The sequence below is a fragment of the Heterodontus francisci genome, unplaced genomic scaffold (genome assembly GCF_036365525.1).
Source record: "Heterodontus francisci isolate sHetFra1 unplaced genomic scaffold, sHetFra1.hap1 HAP1_SCAFFOLD_290, whole genome shotgun sequence".
Lineage (NCBI taxonomy): Eukaryota > Metazoa > Chordata > Chondrichthyes > Heterodontiformes > Heterodontidae > Heterodontus > Heterodontus francisci.
The window spans coordinates 515829-521826 of NW_027140879.1; positions in this window are offsets into that span (position 1 = coordinate 515829).

Genomic DNA, 5998 nt, shown 5'->3' on the forward strand with positions numbered 1-5998 from the left:
TTAAACCATCAGGGGAACAAAACCTCCTCACTTATACTGTTCACCTTGTAACATGTCCCATGTATATTAAACAATCTGGGGAACACACTCTCCTCACTTATACTGTTCACCTGGTAACATGTCCCTTATGTATGAAACAATCAGGGGAAAACACTCTCCTCACTTATACTGTTTGCCTGGTAACATGTCCCGTGTGTATTAAACCATCAGGGGAACACACTCTCCTCACTTATATTGTTCACCTGGTAACATGTCCCGTCAATATTAAACCATCAGGGGAACACACTCTCCTCACTTATACTGTTCGCCTGGTAACATGTCCCGTGTGTATTGATCAATCAGGGGAACACACTCTCCTCACTTTTCCTGTTCACCTGGTAACATGTCCCGTCAATATTAAACAATCTGGGGAACACACTCTCCTCACTTATACTGTTCGCCAGGTGACATGTCCCGTCAATATTAAACAATCTGGGGAACACACTCTCCTCACTTATACTGTTCCCCTGGTGACATGTCCCGTGTGTATGAAACAATCAGGGGAACACACTCTCCTCACTTATACTGTTCACCTGGTAACATGTCCCGTGTATATTAAACCATCAGGGGAACACATTCTCCTCACTTATACTGTTCACCTGGTAACATGTCCTGTTTGTATTAAACAATCAGGGGAATACACTCTTCTTACTTATACTGTTCACCTGGTAACATGTTCCGTGAATATTAAACCATCAGGGGAAAGCACTCCCCTCACTTATACTGTTCTCCTGGTAACATGTCCCGTGTATATGAAACCATCAGGGGAACACACTCTCCTCACTTATACTGTTCACCAGATAATATGTCCAGTGTATATTAAACCATCAGGGGAACACATTCTCCTTACTTATCCTGTTCACCTGGTAACATGTCCCGTGAATATTAAACCATCAGGGGAAAACATTCTCCTCACTTATACTGTTCACCTGGTAACATGTCCTGTTTGTATTAAACAATCAGGGGAACACACTCTCCTTACTTATCCTGTTCACCTGGTAACATGTCCCGTGAATATTAAACCATCAGGGGAACACATTCTCCTCACTTATACTGTTCTCCTGGTAACATGTCCCGTGTATATTAAACCATCAGGGGAACACATTCTCCTCACTTATACTGTTCACCTGGTAACATGTCCTGTTTGTATTAAACAATCAGGGGAACACACTCTCCTTACTTATCCTGTTCACCTGGTAACATGTCCCGTGAATATTAAACCATCAGGGGAAAGCACTCCCCTCACTTATACTGTTCTCCTGGTAACATGTCCCGTGTATATGAAACCATCAGGGGAACACACTCTCCTCACTTATACTGTTCACCTGGTAACATGTCCCGTGTGCATTAAACCATCAGGGGAACACACTCTCCTCTCTTATACTGTTCACCTGGTAACATGTCCCGTGTGTATTGAACAATCAGGGGAACACACTCTCCTCACTTACACTGTTCACCTGGTGAAATGTCCCGTGTGTATTAAAGAATCAGGGGAACAGACTCTCCTCACTTATACTGTTCACCTGGTAACATGTCCCGTGTGTATTGAACAATCAGGGGAACAGACTCTCCTCACTTATACTGTTCACCTGGTGACATGTCCCGTGTGTATTAAACCATCAGGGGAACACACTCTCCTTACTTATACTGTTCACCTGGTATCATGTCCCGTGAATATTAAACCATCAGGGGAACAAACTCACCTCACTTATACTGTTCACCTGGTGACATGTCCCGTGTGCATTAAACCATCAGGGGAACACACTCTCCTCACTTATACTGTTCACCTGGTAACATGTCCCGTGTGCATTAAACCATCAGGGGAACACACTCTCCTCACTTATACTGTTCACCTGGTAACATGTCCCGTGTATATTGAACAATCAGGGGAACACACTCTCCTCACTTACACTGTTCACCTGGTGAAATGTCCCGTGTGTATTAAAGAATCAGGGGAACAGACTCTCCTCACTTATACTGTTCACCTGGTGACATGTCCTGTCAGTATTAAACCATCAGGGGAACACACTCTCCTCACTTATACTGTTCACCTGGTGACATGTCCCGTGTGTATTAAACCATCAGGGGATCACACTCTCCTCACTTATACTGTTCACCTGGTAACATGTCCTGTGTATATTAAACCATCAGGGGAACTCACTCTCCTCACTTATACTGTTCACCTGGTAACATGTCCAGTGTATATTAAACCATCTGGGGAACTCACTCTCCTCACTTATACTGTTCACCTGGTAACATGTCCAGTGAATATTAAACCATCAGGGGAACACATTCTCCTCACTTATACTGTTCATCTGGTAACATGTCCAGTGAATATTAAACCATCAGGGGAACACACTCTCCTCACTTATACTGTTCACCTGGTAACATGTCCAGTGAATATTAAACCATCAGGGGAACACATTCTCCTCACTTATACTGTTCGTCTGGTAACATGTCCAGTGAATATTAAACCATCAGGGGAACACACTCTCATCACTTATACTGTTCATCTGGTAACATGTCCCGTGCATATTAAACCATCAGGGGAACACACTCTCCTCACTTATACTGTTCACCTGGTAACATGTCCAGTGAATATTAAACCAGCAGGGGAACACATTCTCCTCACTTATACTGTTCATCTGGTAACATGTCCAGTGAATATTAAACCATCAGGGGAACACACTCTCATCACTTATACTGTTCATCTGGTAACATGTCCCGTGCATATTAAACCATCAGGGGAACACACTCTCCTCACTTATACTGTTCACCTGGTAACATGTCCAGTGAATATTAAACCATCAGGGGAACACATTCTCCTCACTTATACTGTTCACCTGGTAACATGTCCAGTGAATATTAAACCAAGAAGGGAACACACTCTCCTCACTTATACTGTTCACCTGGTAACATGTCCAGTGCATATTAAAACATCAGGGGAACACATTCTCCTCACTTATGCTGTTCACCTGGTAACATGTCCTGTGAATATTAAACAATCAGGGGAACACACTCTCCTCATTTATACTGTTCATCTGGTAACATGTCCAGTGAATATTAAACCATCAGGGGAACACATTCTACTCACTTATCCTGTTCACCTGGTGACATGTCCCTTGCATATTAAACCATCAGGGGAACACACTCTCCTCACTTATACTGTTCACCTGGTAACATGTCCCGTGTATATTAAACCATCAGGGGAAAGCACTCTCCTCACTTAGACTTTTCTCCTGGTAACATGTCCCGTGCGTATTAAACCATCAGGGGAACACACTCTCCTCACTTATACTGTTCATCTGGTAACATGTCCCGTCAGTATTAAACCATCAGTGGAACACTCTCTCCTCACTTATACTGTTCACTTGATGAAATGTCCCGTGTATATTAAACCATCAGGGGAACACATTCTCCTCACTTATACTGTTCACCTGGTAACATGTCCCGTGTATATTAAACCATCAGGGGAACACAATCTCCTCACTTATACTGTTCACCTGGTAACATATCCCGTGTATATTAAACCATCTGGGGAACACACTCTCCTCACTTATACTGTTCACCTGGTAAAATGTCCTGTGTGCATTAAACCATCAGGGGAACACACTCTCCTGACTTATACAGTTCACCTGGTAACATGTCCCGTGCGTATTAAACCATCAGGTGAACACACTCGACTCATTCATACTGTTCATCTGGTAACATGTCCCGTGTATATTAAACCATCTGGGGAGCACACTCTCCTCACTTATACTGTTCACCTGGTGACATGTCCCGTGTATATTAAACAATCATGGGAACACACTCTCCTCACTTATACTGTTCACCTGGTGACATGTCCTGTGTATATTAAACCATCAGGGAAACACACTCTCCTCACTTATACTGTTCACCTGGTAACATGTCCTGTGTGCATTAAACCATCAGGGGAACACACTCTCCTCACTTATACTGTTCACCTGCTAACAAGTCCTTTGCATATTTAACCATCAGGGTAAAACATTCTGCTCACTGATACTGTTCACCTGGTAACATGTCCTGTGTGTATTAAAAAATCAGGGGAACACACTCTCCTCACTTATACTGTAACCTGGTGACATGTCCTTTGCATATTTAACCATCAGGGGATAACATTCTGCTCACTGAGACTGTTCACCTGGTGACATGTCCCGTGTGTATGAAAAAATCAGGGGAACACACTCTCCTCACTTATACTGTTCACCTGGTAACATGTCCCGTGTGTATTAAACAATCAGGGGAACACACTCTCCTCACTTATACTGTTCACCTGGTAACATGTCCCGGGTATATTAATCAATCAGGGGAAAACATTCTCCTCACTTATACTGTTAAGCTGGTAACATGTCCCATGTGCATTAAACAATCAGGGAAACACACTCTCCTCACTTATACTGTTCACCTGATAACATGTCCCGTGTATATTAAACCATAAGGGGAACACACTCTCCTCACTTATACTGTTCACCTGGTAACATGTTCTGTGTATATTAAACCATCAGGGAAACACACTCTCCTCACTTATACTGTTTACCTGGAAACATGTCCCGTGTATATTAAACCATCAGGGGAACACATTCTCCTCACTTATACTGTTCACCTGGTAACATGCCCTGTGTATATTAAACCATCAGGGGAACACACTCTCCTCACTTATACTGTTTACCTGGAAACATGTCCCGTGTATATTAAACCATCAGGGGAACACATTCTCCTCACTTATACTGTTCACCTGGTAACATTTTCCGTGTGTATTAAATCATCAGGGGAATACAATCTCCTCACTTATACTGTTCACCTGGTAACATGTCCTGTGTATATTAAAACATCAGGGGAACACACTCTCCTCACTTATACTGTTCACCTGGTAACATGTCCCGTGTGTATTGAACAATCAGGGGAACACACTCTTCTCACTTATACTGTTCACCTGGTAACATGTCCCGTGTGTATTGAACAATCAGGGGAACACACTCTCCTCACTTATACTGATCACTTGGTAACATGTCCCGTGCGTATTAAACAATCAGGGGAACACATTCTCCTCACTTATACTGTTCACTTGGTAAAATGTCCCGTCCGTATTAAACCAACAGGGGAACACATTCTCCTCACTTATACTGTTCACCTGGTAACAAGTCCCGTGTGTATTAAATCAAAAGGGGAACACACTCTCCTCACTTATACCGTTCACCTGGTAACATGTCCCGTGTGTATTAAACCATCAGGGAAACACACTCACCTCACTTATACTGTTTACCTGGTAACATGTCCCGTGTATATTAAATCAAAAGGGGAACACACTCTCCTGACTTATACTGTTCACCTGGTAACATGTCCCGTGTGCATTAAACAATCAGGGGAACACACTCTCCTCACTTATACCATTCACCTGATAACATATCCCGTGTGTATTAAAACATCAGGGGAACACAATCTCCTCACTTATACTGTTCACCTGGTAACATGCCCTGTGTATATTAAACCATCAGGGGAACACACTCTCCTCACTTATACTGCTAACCTGGTAACATGTCCCGTGTATATTAAACCATCAGGGGAACACACTCTCCTCACTTATACTGTTCACCAAGTCACCTGTCCCGTGCATATTAAACCATCAGGGGAACACATTCTCCTCACTTATTCTGTTCACCTGGTAACATGTCCCATGTAAATTAAACCATCAGGGGAACACACTCTCCTCACTTATACTGTTCACCTGGTAACATATCCTGTGCATATTAAACCATCAGGGGAACACACTCTCATCACTTACACTGTTCACCTGGTAAAATGTCCTGTGTGCATTAAACCATCAGGGGAACACACTCTCCTGACTTATACAGTTCACTTGGTGACATGTCCCGTGCGTATTAAACCATCAGGTGAAAACACTCGCCTCACTTATACTGTTCACCTGGTAACATGTCCC